The following is a 19,840-nucleotide window of genomic DNA, read 5'->3' as shown; positions in this document are numbered from 1 at the left end:
CCGCTATTTATTAGATTAATCGAGTACATCGTACAGCGTATGAACTGCTCGCTATTCTTGTGGTTGGTGTTTTCAACCGCTATTTTGCGAGCAGTTCTGAGTTAAAAAAAACCAAGTGACGTGGTCAATGACGCTGCTGTATTAATTATGCACTCCCTTAAAACGCCCGTTTTGACCTTTAAGCACGCCTGCGTTCGGATCTCCACTCCCCGTTTTCAAGCACCTTCCCCTGTTACCACCCACATACGCCTCATTCTGTCACTCAAAATAGCAGGCCCTCGCTATATTGCGTACCAACGATTTTTGGCCGCACTGACTGGTTCGCGCATGCGTACTAAAAACCGTACGCATGCGCAGATGTGCGAACATCGCTCGGAACGAGCGTACTACCGCTAGCGAGTGGCTCTGAATGAGGGCCTAAGAGCGATTGAACAATAACGATATCGTTATCGTTCAATAATCGTTTGAACATCGTTTGAAAATCGTTGGTCATTTAGACATCTATCATTGTACAAATATGTTGTACAACCTGACGATATCGTTCAGTGCTCGTTCAGTGAAGGCACATCACAGACAGACAAACAACTGCATGATTACAATGTCGTAATCCTGCAGTCTTTTGCCTGTCGTCTAGTGGATGTGTGCCTTAATATTAGCAGAGGCATGCTGACAAAATTGCAGGCTGTGCACCTGTGCAAATATGCATATTTTCAGACAGGTCTGTTGCACCAGGGATAGAGCTGTAGCATGTGTGCACTAACAGTGATATCTAACAAATATGGGGGCAGCATTCCAGCAGAGGTGCATGCATACTGCGGACAGGGAAATATCTGCATTTGGTTCCAAGAACACAATTCGGGAACAATTACAGCCAACTTGCGTTCAACTTTGAATTGGCCCCAATTGTGTATACATTCTAATTTGCAAAATGCAACAAATAAATAAATCAGAAATTAGTACTACGCATATAGGCCATTGGTTGTTAAACTTTACAAACTTTGTAGATGCCCAGACTGGAGCATCATTGATTATTTACTGGTGGTGGTTTGCTCTTTAGACAACCGTTAGGTCTATTTTCCACAGGTAGTAATAATCCTCACAATTCATTTGCCTGATGGGTATATTTACCTATATGTATTCAAGAAGTATAACACAACAACATGTATGAGATACTTTTTACATTTATTAGAAGTAGGAAAACATAAATGTCTGTCTCTACCAGATCACGACACATGATTTTTTGCCTCTGCAGGTCCCTCCAATGTCCACACAAAATGGTGATGTTTCCTGAGCTTAAGATTAAGAACCTCTTTGGATCGAAAGTCAACTGGGCACCATACAAGACCTAAACGATCACTTGATCAGCACTGAAAGAGTGATTCAAACCGAACTGCACATCCACCAGTGCATTTACTGTTAAAGTATCAACACAGGGACCCTATGAGATGATACTTCATCTACAAGCATCAGATTAGAAAGACTTTAATGTTATTATTGCCAATAAATAACTTAGACAGGGGTAAGCAACCTGCGATGCTCCAACTGCTGTGGAACTACATATCTCAGCATGTCATGCCACACTTTTGCTGTTACAGCATGCTAGCAGTGAAGCAAAGCATGGTGGGATGTGTAGTCAGCCAGCATGACAGCCCTGACATGGAACCTGAAATGTGAGTACTAGACAGAGGTCACACAAACCTAAAATGGGTGAATGCCCTGGAGACATTACACTTGGATTCATCATTTTTACAACAAACATGGCATTCTACCCGTCTTCAAACCAATTACTCTTTCACCCATAACATTGTGAAATCACTTTTTTTCGGGATTTTGGCACCACATTTACTTGCAAAGGTAAAATGTGACCTTCCAAGTAGAATGTTGGTGCGGCTTCATATACCATCTTATAGAAGACATAAATTATAGTCATATGTTACTGAGCGACTCGACTTACTTGACCAATAATAGATAGCCTAATAATATAAAACAAACACATTTCAAAGACCTTTAGTTGCCTCCAAAAATAACCCAATTTAATTTTGCCCCGTAGTGATTTAGGGGCCTATTCATCATCGAAGGCCATATGGCCTCCGATGATGAAGTATTGGACTCGCTGTGAAGGATACTTAAGTATCCAACTTGCAGCGGGGGAAACGTGACACCAGAGCAATATCCCCATGGTTAGTATCACAACTACTGCTGTAGCTATGTTACTTACCTACTTCCCGACGTCCTGGCTATGAATTCGCGACCTCGGGTCACGCATGCGCACAGCCGCTGGGGAGGTAGTGCGGAGCCGGCGGAGGGATCCGCTCGGATCCCTCTTCGCATCCCCGGAACTCCCATGGGAAGGAGCGGGGATCTGACAACAAGCGCCGTCTGAAGATGGCACTTGTTCGCGGCAACAAACTCTGAAAACTTTCAGTTTTCGGAATCTGCTGAATACCAAGGGGGTCCTATCGGACCCCTGATGATGAATGGCCCGGGAACTTAAATATGCAGAAACTAGTATTTCCGCATGGTTACCGGGCCATTTATCATTTGATGAATAGGCCCCTTAGTATCTAAAGCATACCTAGCATTCTCTTTACATCAACACAATCCACACAACTAAAATGCCCATATAAACTTCATACACGTTGGCAGGACAGTTTATACATTCCGAGGACTCTTCTCTTTCATTCTGGTCATTGCAATGATGATTAGATAACACTCAGGTGGCTAATCCTGGGAGGCTGCATACAGCTATACAAAATAGAGGAAGAGAAGAACAGACAAAAGACACCTGTGACCGTGTACCCAGGCCAGTTAGTACATACATCCAGGGGTGTAGCGTGTAGCCATGGCGCCCAGAGCATGTGTGTGCTACAGCTCCCCCACCCCTCAAGTGTGCCAGGTAGGGGGCGTGTCAAGCATGTAGGGGCAAATTAAAGGGAAGTAAAAATAAACATATGGGGCAGTATCAAACTGGGACATGGAGGGCTAGATATATTCCAACCCACTAAAGTAATTCCACCAATTAAAAATAAGCCACACAGTAGTGCCCACAATTCATATTATTCCACACAGTAGTGCCCCTTATTCACATTACGCCACACAGTAGTGTCTTTTATTCATGTTACGCCACAGTAATGCCCCTTATTCACATTATGTTATACAATAATGGCTACAATACACGTTATGCTACACATTAGTGCCCATTCATTTGCGTTATGCCAAAGTTTTGGCTATTTTTTCACATTATGCACAAAACAAATATATCCCTCAAATTGGCGCAAGGTAGGTATATAATAAAGTCCTTACATCAAACAAAGGAATTTCCTTTTAAAGTTTCTTATATATTACCCTTCTCCAGCACCCATTGTGGTGATATGCCTTTTATTTTTATTCTTATGTGAGTGCAATGTTAAATAAATGTTGTCCTTTTCTCTTGCAATATTGCACTATGGGCCTGATTCAGAGCCGCTCGCGAGCGCATATCGCTCGCAAGCGGCTCGATGTTTGTGATCTGCGCATGAGCCACGTACGGCATGCGCATGCACGAGCCCTATCGAGCGACTGAAGTTCACACACACAGTGCTCCCCCCTCACTCCTCAGATCCCTCCCTTCACACACACACACAGTTCTCTTCCTCACCAAGATCTCCCCTCCTCACACAGACCAACTTTCGCACACACAGCTCTTGCACTTAACAAAATTCCCCTCCATTCACACACACAGATATTCCCCCTTACTCAGGTCTCCTCCCCTCCCCCTTCGACTGGGGGTGGGTGGAATCATCTGCTAATGAGCCTGAAGCACATAAAGGGATCAGTGCATCCATATGGGGGGTGTAGTGAGGGCTGTGCCACAAGTGTCACTCCGCCCACACCATGCCCCCTGTCTCTATGTGTTTCATACTCAGCTCAGCAGGTGCTCTGCCTTTCATTGGATGGCTGATGGCCGGAACAGGCGCCTGGATGTGCTCCACTGGAACCACCCTCGCTACACCCCTGTATACATCCATCTTGAAAACGCTGGGTGGGATAACTGCAACATCCCAGGAGCAAAATCTTCCATTTATATTATGTATATGTTAACTTAATTAATAAACAACTATTTATCATTGCCTATGTATATATACAGTTTTTCAGTGAAAACATAAACTGAGTGTGGTCGGGTTACAGAAAGGTAAAAATAAGGGAGGGGTACAGAGCGGAATACAAAACAGAAAGTCAGGTAACAACTACAAAATAAATCAGGACATACAGTAATAAGATAGGAAACTCTTGAGTTAACTCAATACAGTATATGAAAAGTGTGGGTATGGGGGCCTGGGCTCAGATCAGTAGGCAAATATCTTCTAGACCAGTGGTAGGCAACATTTTTCGCTTTGAGTGCCAGATGTTCAACATTGCAAGACAATACAATTCTGGAGTGCCACCCCCATTACTAAATATACTAACACAGATTTTTTTTTAATCAAATTTTTTCACTATTTTCCCTTGTTCAAATAATTCTGTATTTGTTATTATTGATGTGGTGTTATTTTGTCCATGAAAAACCCCACCACCAATTTCTTTTTCTTTCTTGAATTGTCTCATTGAAGGCGGGATGTAAGAGATTTAGTCTGCCGGAGGTGCGGGATGCAGACTGATCTGCCAGTTCAGCTTTGGCTTGCCAATGACTTCAACTTTAAAGAAACGATCGAGATCAGTCTGCATCCCACACCTCTGGCAGACTCGATCTCTATTACATCCCGCCCTTAGTGTCTGAATATGCCCCTCATATTTTTAATGATTTAGCAAGTGGTTATAGTAGTATGGACAGAGGATTATTGACTGGTGTAGCATTAGTAGTAGGGACACATGACAGATGTCGGTAGAGTAGTAGTAGAAGTAGGGACTTAGATGATCGCTTGGTGGGGGTAGTAGCAGGGTCATATAATAGCTTTCTGGGGTAGTAGTAGGGACATATAATAGCTAGCTGGGGCTGGGGTAGTAGTAGGGACAATGGGGCAGATGTATTAAACTCTGGAAAGTGATAAAGTGAAGAGTGGTAACCTACCAACCAATCAGCTCCTAACTCATTATATTGTAGCTTCATACATCTGTACCCATGACAGATGGGTAGGACTAGAAGTAGTAGGGAGGGTCACATGACACCTGGCTTGGGTAGCAGTAGCAAAGACACATGATAACACCTGGGGGGGGGGAAGTATCAGTAGTAGGGACACATGACAGCTTGGGGTAGTAGAAGTAGGGACACAGATGAGAGCTGACTGGGGCTAGTAGTAGTAGGGTATATTATAACTAGCTGGGGGTAGTAGTAGGGACACTTGACAGTCGGCTGAATTAGCAGAAGTAGTGACACACAAAGACAGCTGGGGGAAGTATCAGACATAGGGACACATGACAGCTTAGGGTGGTAGTAGTCAGTTCACAGTCCATCTGTTGGGGGAAGAAGTACAACTAGGAACACAAATAACAACCGAGGGTAGGTGTAATTTGGACACACAGGATGATAGGAGAGTACTAGGAGCAGACCTGCAGCTCCCCTGGTTTCTGGGGCATGCTGTACTCCAGCAGCTGTCTTTCTGCTTGATGACCAGAGTAACTGTAAACCCCACAGATATAGGGCCTGATTCAGAGCCGCTCGTTAGATGTGATCGCTCGCACGGTGTGTATGCAAATTGCATAGGCAGTGCTATCGCACAGCACTACATTAGCACGCCCAGTATTTCTTAGAGAGCGATCACATAGAGTATGCAGACACCCACCCGCCTGTTTTAAGACTCCCACTTGTGCCCATCATGTCCAGGAAGTGTATGCAACCATCTGTACATTGGATGCTATCGCAGCGCTTGAGGTTGACCACACAGTGCCGCAAGCACTGCGAGCACTTCAGTGTAAAAACAAGTCAGGTGACGTGTACTATGATGCTGTCTTATAATTATGCACACCTCTAAAACGCCATTGAGATGCTCAGGCACGCCTGCGTTTGCACCTCCACTCACCCGTTTTTAATGTCCAGCCCCTGTTACCACCTACACAGCTTCTCCTGTCACTCACTCTGCTGGGCTGTCTATGTGCAGCGAGCGAATGCATTGTGAACTTTCACTAAGGTATACACATGCGGACTGTGATGCATACGCACAATCCCTACACACTGCATACCATCGTCAGCAGCGAGAGTATACATCTTAGCGAGCGGGTCTGAATGAGCTCTATAGTTCCCACCTCACATGAGAGCAGCCTGCACATTGTTTGTTTTTGTTTTTATTATGGATCAGCAAGGGAAGAATTTGAGTGTTTGGTAACATGTGCAAAGCACTGACAAAGAATTGTGGTTGTAAGCTTCTTACATGCTGACAACAGCCTGAAACTGATAGCCTTGGAAACTAGCTTTTTTCCCACATAGCCCCCCTTGAGATGAATAGCTATAGGCCCAGCAATTTGTTATGTAGCACAGCCAAAGCAGAACAGACAGGGTGAGGGCGTGAAGGAGTGAATGGGGCATAGATGACATCCTACAACCGGTGAGGACATGGGCCCGCGGATCCATCCAAGACAGGAAATCCCAGAGAGATTACCTTCGGCGAGCACTAAAATCTGTTGCACTTGCTACTAGGGGTGAGCGGGTTCGGTTTTACTCGGTTTTACCCGGATCTTTTTATTGGTTATCGCCGCCGCTCACCCCTACTTGCTACGTCTGGCATGGGTGCGTACTAAGGGTTGACAATACCTGATCTAGACCTACTCAGAGGGAATGGGAGAATAAAGAGGGAGCTCTGTAATGGTCCAACCATGGGTCCAAATTGCAGAAAACTTATTTGGTGTGACAGAGATAATACTAGATAACTACTCCATTCTGAATCTAAAAAATATGCATCGCATAGGAAGGAGTACTGAATAGTGCACATAGCAAAGGAGAAAACTGCTGTATGTAAATTTATAATATGTATTTATTAATTGATAAAAGTGAATTACCACATAAAAAATCTGATGTGTGCCTTGATAAATAGCGACCAATGTATCCATCTGGAAACTCCAATTGCCGGCAATTTCAATAGTATATAAGGAACCTGGAGACAATTCAGACACGCTCGCTAGATGCATTTGCACGCTGACAAGGTATGCAAATCCCGAGATCGCACAGCAAGGCATTAGCACGCCCACTATGATCTGGCGTGCAATCGTGGTGTGTATTTAGACGCTTACCAGCCTGTCTTAAGACGCCCACTTTCCCTTAGTGATACATGTCATCTCCAGGAAGTGTATGCAACAATCGGTAACATCGAGTACCATCGAATCCATACGCAGCACTTGTGGCTGACCATACCCTACCGCAAGCACTGCGAGTGCCTCAGTGTGTAATTCAGCCATGTGACGTGTACTATGACGCTGCATCTTAATTATGCACGCCTTTGAAACGGCGTTAAGACACACAGACACGTCTGCGTTTGCACCACCACTCTCCCGTTTGCATCGACCAACCCCTGTCGCCACCCACAAACGGCTTGTTCTGTCACTCAACCTAGCAAGATATCTATGTGCTAGGGGTGATCGCTTTAATCGCCCCTAGCACATGCGCAAATTGCAATCATCCACAGGCTACGTGCGAACGCAGCCTAACGAACGGGTCTGAATCATGCCCCATGTCCCATATAATTTTAAATGGTAGTTGTTACAGGCTGCTGAAATGTGGAATCTACCTTTGGTCACGATGGTGATCCCAGGCTGCGATCTCAGTGTTTTTTGTGTATAAGAGTAATTGCAATGCAAACACTATAGGTGCGTAGTGGAGCAGCCACGCATCCACAATAGCAAACAATCGCTCGTTCAGCAAAAATATCGGCATTGCATCCGTCTCTGAATCAGGCACTCAGAGTGTGGAAGGTGTAGGTATAAATCTAAAACTAGTGCTGGTTTAGCCAGAAATGAAATGTGGCTGGAAATCTAATGGTGTAGTAGGAATTGTCAAAGAAAAGTGATGCTGACAATCAGCAATAGAGGATCCAAACAGGTCCAAGTGGGTATCTCAAGGCCTTATGCATTGTGTTGGTACTCCCATCTTCATCAGAGGCATATGATGTACAGTACTGCTTATTGCCAACAATCTAGCCTACAGAGGGGTATATTTACCATTGTTAGTTCAGTGACTGAGGTAACAATCATTATGTATCAATGCAGAAGCAACTACTGTATACAAGTGATCTTTATTAAAAATCAGTGACAAATCAAACGTTTACAATTGTCATTCTATAAATATGATGGGTGAATAAAAAGTCATGATTTTCACATGTATATACTGTAGATAAATAGAAAATAGCATCATGTGTAATTTTCATAATTAAGGGGCCTATTCATTAACCGATAAATGGCTTGGTAACCATGCGAAGGCGCTAGTTTCCTCATATTTAGGTTATCGGGCTATTCATCAACAGGGTTCCCAACTTGACCCCCTGATATTCAGCAAACTCCAAAAACTGAAAGTTTTCGGAGTTTGCTTCCGATAACAAGCGCCATCTTCAGACGACGCTTGTTCTCGGATCCCCGCTCCTTCCTATGGGAAGAAGTTCCGGGGATGTGAAGAGGAATCCGAGCGGATCCCTCCGCTGCTCCTCACTACCTCCCCGGCGGCTGTGCGCATGCGTGAACCAAGGTCACACATGCGTAGCCGGGACGAGGATTTAATTTAAGAACCAGCACCAAGCAGCAGGGCCAGACCTGGTTTTAAATATAGAGATAAAAAATTTGAGTGAGGTTCCCCTTATATTTAAAACCAGCTCCAGACCCTTTCTAGCGGGAGACTGATGCCACAGCCAGGGGAGCCCTTTCACCGGGCCCCCCAGCTGCACTCCTGACCTAGGCTGATAGCCCGGGGCTATCCCCGCCACCCCTGGGTGGTGGGCGCCGAGTTGATAGTGTAGGTGTAGTGTTAAAAATAGAATTAACAACATTGTCTTTACAGTAGAACTGCAGGTCCCAGCAAGCCTCCCCCGCATGCTGGTACTTAGAGAACCACAAGTACCAGCATGTGGGGCATTAAGGGGCTGCTGGTAGGTGTAGTTCACCTGTAAAGAAATGTGTAAAAAACACAAGACACACACACACCATGAAAATAAAGATTTATTACATCCATCCATACACACTCACACATACTCACCTGCTGCCAGATGTACATGTCCCCTTCTCAACGTAAAGTATCCTATGGATGTATCTGAAAAACAGATCCAATACTCACCTTTTGTCCCATGATGTTCTCTGCAGAAATCCAATAAGGGCCACGGACACACTGTAACACCACGCTTCAGCATTTTGTTACAGTACGCTAATGACAGTTCATGGGATTGAGCTGTCATTAGCACCAGGCCGCGAGCCAATCAGCGTCGGCTTAACATTAGCGGCCACTCATTGGCTGGGACCCACATGGAGGAGCCGCTCATTGGCACCTGTTTTTCGGGAGGCTACCAGCCGTCCCCAGAGAGTAGGCAGGTACACATGCGCACGCAGGGAGGGGGGGTTCCAAGTAACTAGAAACCCCCCGGGCCGCCGATTTATCGCAGCTGATCAGGGGTTAAAGAGGGCCGTAACGGGGTGGATCTATGTTCCGCCCCCTCTGGCCCACCTTACCCGGCCACAACACTCAGAGACTGCAGCAACTGTGATCGCCAGTGCAGCGGCTGTTACGCCTACCCAGCCAGTACCGGGAGGAAGTCAGCACCAGCTCTCGTCCTGTCCCCACCTCTGCCTCCCATGCGTGACGTAATGTGAAGACGTTAACCTGCGCACACTCCGCACTCACCACATGTGACAGTTGTGACTGTTTCCTGCCTGTGCCTGAGAAGAGCCACCCGAGCCTGAAGGAGCTGTCAGCGCCAGAGCAGGAGGATGCTGAAAGGAAGAAGAGCAGGTATGCTGTTAAAAAATAGGCTAGAATGGACACAAGAGGCAGGAGGTAACACAAGAGGCTGCAAGGGACACAGGAGGCTGGAAGGGACATAGGAGACAGGATGGGAAACAAGAGGCTGCAAGGGACACAGGAGGCTGGAAGGGACATAGGAGACAGGACGGGAAACAAGAGGCTGCAAGGGACACAGGAGGCTGGAAGGGACATAGGAGACAGGACGGGAAACAAGAGGCTGCATGGGACACAGGAGGAGTCTGCAAGGGACACAGGAGGCTACAAGGAATACAGGAGGCAGGGGGGGACAAAAGAGGCTGCAAGGGACACAGGAGGCTAGAGGGGACACAGGAGGCTGGAAGGGACATAGGAGACAGGATGGGAAAGAAGAGGCTGCAAGGGACACAGGAGGGGACACAAGAGTCTACAAGGGACACATACGGCTGCAAGGAATACAGGAGGCAGGGGTGACAAAAGAGGCATCAAGGGACACAGGAGGCTGGTAGGGACAGTGGCCAGGAGGCTGGGACACAGGGAACGCAGGGGCTGGGGGGGGGGAAGGTGGCAGGAGAGACCCATGTGACACAGGTAGCAAGAGGTTGGGGTGACACAAGGCTGGAAAGATAGGTGGCAGGAGGTTGGAAGTGACATGGGGCAGAAGGCTTGAGTGACACAAGGGCAAATGATGGTGGTAGTCATTGGCCTCCATAACCGTAGAATGGAACTGGGACATATTGACATTTAATGTATTGTTAAATCACGTTTAGTTCAAATTGCACTGGTAGTTTAAATTTTGTTCGTACATACTGTTACACATTATGCATTAGCAAGTTTTATGCCCAGATGCCTTGTTTTTATTTATATTATTATTAACAATATTATATATTGTTACTTATATTAAAACACTTGAAGTACACAATAAAGTGTATGTTGCAGGCTTATTCTGGTTACACTTTTTTGTCATTGGTACTGTAACAAATTATTTGGAAACAGCCCTTTCAAAATCCTGCGGTTGCCACTAAGGTATTACTATTAGAGGTTGAGTCTCCCATATCCAAATATTCCAAAATACGGAATTTCTGGAGCACGACTGAGATAGTGACACCTTTGCTTTCTGATGGTTCAATGTACACAAACTTAGTTTAAGGCACAAAATTATTACAAATATTGTATAAAATTACCTTCAAGCTGTGTGCATAAAGTGTATATGAAACATAAATACATTCTTTGTTTAGACTTGGGCCCCATTCCCAAGATATCTCATTATGGTATACAAATATTCCAAGTTATGGAAAAATCCGATATCCAAAATACTTCTGGTCCCAAACATTTGGGATATGAGAGTCTCAACCTGCATTATCAGCAAACGGTTCCAGCGTGGCAGTTCAGCATCCGGCCAGTAGGTGTCAGTGCAGGCTGTGAATGTGACAGCCAGGGCTGGGCAGGAAGCTTTCCCTCCCCCTCACACCTCCCTCTAGAACTTGTCTCCTCTCCCTGGCTGCTGCTGTTGCTTCTGTCAGAGAGTGAGAACTAGACTGGCTGCAGACAGTGGGCTGCTGGAGGAGCTACTGCCAGACAAGGGGCTGCCTGTGTGCGCAGACACACTGAAGGGGGAGGTAAGACCCTTCTATTTGCTCTGCACAAGAACAAGTCACATCCCCGGCAGTGAGGGGCAGCTGAGATGGTGTGAGGGAGGCAAGTGCAGAGTCACAAAGCTGCTGTGGGGCTGCAGCTGGAGCCTCTCTGGGAGTCGGGGTGGAGCTGCTAGAGGCAGAAAAGTGTCAGAGGCCCAAGTTTAATTCTGTATTTGGGAGAGCACATCTGCCCTGTCTGTGCTGCTCACATCTCAGTATGAATGGGATGCTGCTGCTGCTGCTGCAATGTGGGTATCAGGTGATCATCCCATTACAAGGTGTTAGGGCAGATGATGCTCACTATGATGCTGTCACTGGGAAGGGTGCAGCTGCAGCAAATGGGGGTCACCCAGAATGAGCATAATGAAAGTAAAAGGTATTCAGAGCTATGTGTATAATGTGGAGGGGGTGTGCCCTGTGCACATGCTCCTGCTTCCTCCATCTGTACTTCTCTGCACCTACAGGATGGATGTAGCACACATCATGCTCAGCTGGGTACCAGCAAACGTCTGATGATCGTATTGCCAGATCTTTTATCTGTATTCATTTAACGTGATGATCATTGACACATATGTTCATTACCATCCGAATGTATTTTTCTTGTAAGACCTTTTACAGCACATTGTTGAGAGGTGTGTGTGTGTGTATAATATATATATATATATATATATATATATATATATATATATATATATATATATATATATATTTATTTTGTCGTGTTTTTTTTTTTTTTTTTTTTACATAGTCCACTATGTTAGTGTGGGTAGAGAAAGTGTTAGATTTTTTTTTTTAATATATACATATTGTAATGACATGTGGCTGTTTTAAAATTTGTGTACATTAACTTTTACCGAATCGTCTACTAATGCACCACATATATTATTATTACTATTTTTTCTTAGTGAATGCTCTGATTTTATTAGTCACTTAGGCAAATAATAAAATGTATCTTGTTACAGAAGTATAATTATTATAATAAATTGCCTCTTGTGGAAATATGTTATTACTAGCTGTCTGTCACTTGGTAATTGCACAGCATTTGTGTTTGATCTGTCTGATGGACAGGCTGAGGCAGGTAACTTTAGGAAATGTTTGGATGATCGGTGGTAAGATCTGTTTTGTGTCAGCATGTCCCCACACCCTTCATGGTACACACTTCAGAATTATGCATGCGTTTATGTGTAATAGTCCTCAGGTGTCGTCTTAGGTGGGTTAACCCCTCAGAAACCAACATCTGCTAATTTGTATTGCCATGTGCCAATAATTGTTTACTTTATGCAGCGGTGGATTTTTACTGGTCGTATAGTAAACACGTGCTCTTAACCAGGCTGGTCCTGAGCTAGCATTACACATGCTGAGCAGGTCATGCTTTTTATGCTATTGGCTACAGTATTGCATTATTTATCTGGTAACTAAATTTCCTGTAAGTTTTTGATGTTTTGTTTTGTATAGGAAGATCATTGGTTGGCATAAATCCATACTTTGGTGCTACTTTTCATGCAATGTTCCACATCGGAGTCTTGGAACCAGTAACGTGTAAGGCATTGCCCTGTATAGAAGCCTTGCAGAATCGCATCTAAGCAATAGGCGGTGAAGTTTCATGCTTTTCTGCCTCACTGAGACCTGCAAGCAGTGGTTTTCTCTGCCCAGCAAGAGTTGTATCTGTTGTTATACCCTTAAGGGGTGGGCTCGTGCGCTACCGCACACATCACTGAGTACTAGGTAAAGTGCAGCTTATGAAAATCATATATTGATGTTGGGCTCCCAAAACTGATTGTCACCGCTCCCCACTCCAGTCTTTGCTTCCCATTAAGTGTTATATTCAATAAAACTTTTGTCAAGCTGTTTCTTTCTTTTACTGTTTATCCTATGAGCTGAGTCACTTGATTCTCGCTGTCTTGTTGCATTCAGGCCAACCAGTTAGCAATCCGTTTTTCCTGCTAGACTGTATGTTGTCCTCTGGTTCCACATTTGCCCACTTATGTCCCCAAAGCTTTTTTTTTTTTTTTACCAGGAAGCATCTCAGTAGAAACTACATGCTTATTCTATTCATTTACGTCTTGTTTAACATTTGTTTTTTTTTCTCCCACAAAGATTGTAAGCTCTTTGGAATAGCAGTCTCTTACCTCTGCTACCAGGTTTTTTTTTTCCTTTTAGTCTATTTAGCAGTCTTTAAGTAAGCACCTTAAATGTTTGTAATGGCCAGGCTGGCTATTTATCTTGTTTTAATAATGTCACTTAACATTTGTTTGTTACCACTGCTTAACCATCCGATTAATGCCTGCCACTTGTCTTTTTGTTGATCCCAGATACTAAAGTCATCTGATGACAGTGATCAAGGCAGTTTAAATTGTCTGGCCTATGTGTGTTGTGTGATTGGATGACTGGAGACCATCAATCAGCCACATGTGCACCATTCATACAGTCCTGACAACTATCTGTGTTTAGCTTCCTTCACAGTTAATGTGGCAAGGAAAAATTGTCTCTATGATGGCTCATCATGTTGTAGCTAGGTAAGGGATGGTCAGTGTAGTATACCTAAAGTTAATAAGAATAAACATATGTATATCTACCCTATCTAAATCTTTTGGTCCTCTCTTCTGTGAGAAGTTCCCTTATTTCAAACAAGAAGATCCATAATATAGTATAAAATAACTTTTTAATGTTAATACTTCTAAAACCATTGCATGTAAATGTAATCAGTAGATGTTCAGAATTCCAAGAATTTCCTCTGCAGATACAGTTCTATGGAGATGTTCTGAGATCAGTGGGTGATATGTGTATCACAATCCAAAAGTTATTCTAATGTATTACACAATGGATCATCTTTGTGTTTGGTAATATATCTTATTATAAGGGAATGTCTCATACTGTAGGAGATTGACACAGATGACCAAGAACCAAATAACAAAGACCTATTCCTATGTGCCCTTGGTACGTAGTTATAATTGCACCTTTTATATGTATGTTTGTATGTACAGTATGTATGTATAGATGCAGCTAGAGAACTATAGCAAAATCTAGATGTGCAAATTGGTAGTTAGTCCAATATCACTAAATCTAAAGGCAGGATGCCATGGGAAAACATAATTGAGAGAGAGGTAACCACACTCCTGAAATGTGCAATTAGCATTTAAAGTTTACATGACAGCAAAGACCCTTTATCAAGCCCTTGTGTGTGTGTATATATGTGTATGTGTGTGTGTGTGTGTGTGTGTATATATATATATATATATATATATATATATATATATATATATATATATATACACACATATATATATACACATACACACACAGGGGCTGGCTGGCAACTTTTAGCCTGGGGGGCAAATGCATGTAGGCGGCCCTGGCAGAGGAGTAGCGTGTAGCCAGGGTGCCCGAAGAACGTGCGTGCTATGGTGCCGCCCCCCCTCAAGTGTTTCAGGGAGGAGGCGGGTCCATATGGGATTAATGTAAGGTAAAAATAAAGATTAGGGGCAGCCCCCTGTCGTAGCGCCCATATGCAGTGCCCCCGTGTGCCACAGGAGATAACACCCTTATGCAGGCCTCCAGTAATGCCCCCAGTAGTGGTCCCCCCTGTTCAGTGCCCCTTGTGCCCCCAGTAGTAAGCCCCTTATATAGTGCCCCCAATAGTGGTACCCCCTATGCAGTGCCCCCAGTAGCAGTCCACCCCCCCATGCAGTGCCCCCAATAGTGGTAACCCTTATGCAATGTCCCTTAAATAGTGGCCCCAGTTGTAGTCTCCCCCTATGCAGTAACCCCAATATTGCCCTTTATATAGAGCCCCCAGCAGTGGTCCCTCGCAGTGCCCCCAGTGGTAGTCCCCTCCCCATATGCAGTGCCCCTAGTAGTAGTCCCTTCCCCCCTATGCAGTGCCCCTAGTAGTAGTCCCCTCCCCTTGTAGTGCCCCCAGTAGTAGCCCCCCCTTGTAGTGCCCCCAGTAGTAGTAGTAGTAGTCCCCCCTGGTAGTGCCCCCAGTAGTAGTAGTCCCCCCCCCCCCCTGGTAGTGCCCCCAGTAGTAGTAGTCCCCCCCCCTGGTAGTGCCCCCAGTAGTAGTAGGCCCCCCCTGGTAGTGCCCCCAGTAGTAATCCACCCCCTGGTAGTGCCCCCAGTAGTAATCCACCCCCTGGTAGTGCCCCCAGTAGTAATCCACCCCCTGGTAGTGCCCCCAGTAGTAATCCCCCCCTGGTAGTGCCCCCAGTAGTAATCCCCCTTGGTTGTGCCCCCAGTAGTAATCCCCCCCCCCCTGGTAGTGCTCCCATAGTAATCCCCCCCTTGGTAGTGCCCCCGGTAGAGAGAGACTTAATTAAAAAAAAAAAAAAAAAACGCTTACCTGAAACTCCCGCTCCTGGTCCCGACGCTTCCACCGGCTCCTCTGGCCGCTTTGCATTCTGGGAGAGACGTCGTCATGACGACGGCTCTCCCATTACCCACTGCGGGAGCCGGAAGATGGCTCCCGCAGTGGGAGCAACGGCAGCCGATGAGAGTCTGACAGACTCTCAGCGGCTGCTGATTACAGCAAACACGCAGCTGCCGGCTCCGGCGGCTGTGTGTTTGTGCTGTATAGCGCTGACCGGACTCAGTCCGGTCAGTGCTACACACGCGGTGCAGTCTGTGTCACAGTGACACAGACTCCACCGGCCCGCGGCCCGCATGATGCTGCGGCCCGGGGGGCACATGGCACCCTGCCCCCCGGCCCAGCCCACCACTGTATATATATGTATGTGTATATATATATATATATATATATATATGTGTGTGTGTATATATGTGTGTATATATGTATATATGTGTGTATATATGTATATATAAAAAATATCATACAAACTCGGCACTCACATGCTTTTCAAACTGCAACTCCTTTGAACATAGGGAATATTGGTTCCAAAATATTGCAATAATTTGTTAAGCTGGCCACCGCTTGTAAAGCGTGTAAACGGTGCAACCCGGGTTATCTGACCTGGATCATGCCTAAAATGAGCGGATTGATGGTTGTGGAGCATTCACCTCCCACTTTTTATGACCTCACAGGTTTAGCAGGGCAGACCTGAGTTCAGTGTGAACAGGGCTGACCTGGGAGTAACCCAGATCAAAGGTGCAGTGTAAATGGGTCTGACCAGGGTTGGAACCATGTCCAAAAACCCAGGTCGGACCTGGGTTTTTGGTGGAAAAGAGGTATTATTGAGTGGGGCAGGATTTTTTTTCTCGCAGCCCCAGAGCACCACCAATTTTTCCTGAAACATATATTTTTAGGAAAAATTATTGGGATTTACTCTGGGACTGCAGCGGCACCCCTCCCTAATGACAAAGCAATTGGATGTTTCCAATTAGCTTAATTAGTCAGTAATTGCTCACCTTCTGAAGCGGTGTACTTCCACCAGGCTGTAGGGACCCGGTCTTCTGCAACAGCGATGTGTGTAAAGCTAGGTACACACTGGAGCGATGTCTGGATGATATGCTGTTTCGTAATGACATATTGCATACATCGCTCAGTGTATACCGGCGATTGTGCGCTCCCACGGTCGCTAACGACGGTCACCAGGTTTGCTGTGCTGCACATCAAACCTAGAGATATCGCTAGTGTCTAATACATTGTTAATGAATGACGTAACTGTGATCATTACGTCGTTCATTAAAGTTGTCCAGTGTGTACCTAGCTTATTTGTCTGAGTGATTGTGTGAGTGTCTATGTGACCCCCGTGTGTGTGTGTGTGTGTGTGTGTGTGTGTGTGTGTGAACAACCCTGGAGGCAGCATCAGGGACAACTACATCCCCTCGCAGCCACCTCCCCTTGCAGCAGCCCCCTAGGAGCTTTGGAGGCCCCGCACCGCAGAGTTTTCAGCAATGATCAGCATTTTTTTTTTTAAATTGGATAATGCGGGTATCGGGAGTGCGCATACCCACAGCAATCCAAAATTGGGCGCGAGGTCCGAGTGATTTATTTATTTTATGGCTGTGAAAACCTCGCTCCCAATTGAATATGCCCCATTGTGTAAACTACTGTTACAGTATTGCCTGATTTCTGCAGCTAATGTTGGAAGAAGCTGGACCCTAGGCATAATACACCCCGGGTCTAAACGTTCGCTCAATTACCTCACTTTCCTGTATTCTCCAGAAACTCTAGTATCTTTTTCCCCCATTAGTTGTGAATTAGTATTCGTAGGATTTTTTTTCTTTAAACTGGTTTTCAGTTTAGTGATTTCAAAGTGTCCTGTTTTAATGGAGAAGGGTTTTTATTCCACTGATCAAAGAACTTCACTATACACTGCATCTTTGAGACAAAGGTAAATCTTTTCAGCAAGTGGGACCTAATGCTGAAGAAGGCTACCAATAGATAGATAATACAGTCCCAACACAAATACTTATTTGATTTAAAGCTGACAGCTATTAGTAAGTGCCAATTCTTACCTGCAAATCTGTGTTAATACTGCCCTTGTGAGGTTCATCATTTAGACTTGTAAAGCTCATCTGTCACCTACTGTACAGCAGTATATGCAGCTACTTTTGCAGTGTATGTAGTTGAACCCATTATGACATTGTATAGTCTATCAATTTACTATGTACTGGTGCCTCAGCGATGTCATTAGATCCTAGTGAATTGATATGTTGTATTCGCTTAGGGCCTGATTCATTACGGATTCGCTATTGCGATTACGGCTGCGATTATGCACGCAAGTCTGCTGCAAAAATATGCTAATGAATGCAATCGCAATGCTGTCGCATAGCCAGCATAGAGACGCTCACTACCGCTATACCACATCCGTAATACCTTGCAGTCCTGCGTATACATCTGGAACACCGAGTTGCATCACCCCCTCACACACAATTACAACAGGTCTGACCTTACTCAGAAATTGCTAACCTCGTCGCATGCAGTGAGTACTCAAGCTGCGTATGCCGTTGCAGTGGATAATTTATGCACGCCCAAGTAACGGCATTCAAGCGGACAGGCACGCCAGCATTTCTTTTACCACTCTCCCGTCACCACTCCCAAACGATGGCTTCCCGTCTCTTGATCTGCGATGGCTTTATATCTATGTAGGTCAGGGGTGGGGAACCTTTTTTTTTTTTTTCTGCCGAGGGCTATTTTGATATATATAACATTATTCGTGGGGCCGGTGCAGGCCATGCCCCTCTGTGTGATGTAACACGGGGACGGGGCCACAATCGCCGGTGATTACAACAATGCCTGGAGCACCTGAAGGATGCTTCGGGGAGCTGTAAGAGCAGCGGTGTGACCATCTGAAGCGTCCTAAGGATGCTCCAGGCGGCACTGCTGCATAGATTCTGGCTGCAGGGTGTCATTCTAGACACTCTATCCAGATGAGGCTAGCAGAAAAAAGCTCAGACCAAATGATTCCGGGGGCCTTATACGGTCCCCGGGCCTGAGGTTCCCCATCCCTGACGTAGGTGATCGGAGTGCGATTGCAGTGCCAACTCACGCACGCGCACTGCGATGCATGCGCACTACGCACCATAGGCCAATCTGCGTACGCTTTTGCAGTTGTGATACGGAATGAATCAGGCCGTTAGTCCACAGAATGGCTGCCTCTACTTCTTATAGGAGACGGGTATACTTTTTACCATTAATTAGCCCTACCACCCAGGGGCTGGCTAGCTTTAAGCCTGGCGGGCAAATGCAATCAAGTTGCCCCAGCTTTTCTACCAGCACATGGCAACGGCAAAATGGGAGAGCAAAAAAACCTGTAGGCATGGTTTATCTAACGGGGATTTGGTTTAACTGTGAAATGAAATATATGAAAAATTATTGTCTAAGAACAAGGGGTAAATTTACTAAGATGGGAGTTCTATTAAGAAGTTGTTGCCCATAGCAACCAATCAGATTCTTCTTCTCATTTATCTAACACCTTCTAGAAGATAATACCTGAAATCTGATTGGTTGCTATGGGCAACATCACTTCTTAATAGAACTCCCATCTTAGTAAATTGACCCCCTATAATCAAATACATCATCTACCAGCCCTATCTGACAAACTTAGACTATTCTAGTGACTGATATAAAATTTAGGATGCAATTTACAATAACCAGCTCACATCACCTCTCCCAGCCCCTTCAATGTCCACCTCACAGCCCTGTTACATATGGTCTCACAAAGCCTGGCAGTCTGCACCTACCTTATACATAATTCTCATTCTGTCCACATTTTCTGCTGCTGGTTGTTAGAATGATCATTACTCACAGTGCACAAAGGCAGAACATGTTAGGTATACACTATGCAATATATCTTTCGTACATCCAATGAACAATATATCGTTAAGTGTCTCTGCTCGTGTGTACTCACGGGGCGATATT

The 19,840-nt window shown here is 45.2% G+C and overlaps 1 protein-coding gene across 1 annotated transcript in view; it reads left to right on the top strand.

Moving 5' to 3' along the window:
- The first annotated feature begins 11,409 nt into the window (after positions 1–11,409).
- LDLRAD4 (low density lipoprotein receptor class A domain containing 4) overlaps positions 11,410–19,840 on the top strand; it is a 467,353-nt gene continuing 458,922 nt past the window's right edge. The window contains exon 1 of the mRNA XM_088476000.1: positions 11,410–11,502. The gene's annotated coding sequence lies outside the window, so the exon portion shown is untranslated. The remainder of the gene's footprint in view (positions 11,503–19,840) is intronic.

This window comes from Taudactylus pleione, unplaced genomic scaffold (assembly GCF_031769625.1).
Source record: "Taudactylus pleione unplaced genomic scaffold, aTauple2 ptg000179l, whole genome shotgun sequence".
Taxonomy (NCBI): Eukaryota; Metazoa; Chordata; class Amphibia; order Anura; family Myobatrachidae; genus Taudactylus; species Taudactylus pleione.
The sequence above is the reverse complement of the archived record's forward strand: the minus strand, read 5'-3'. Positions and strand labels throughout refer to the sequence as shown.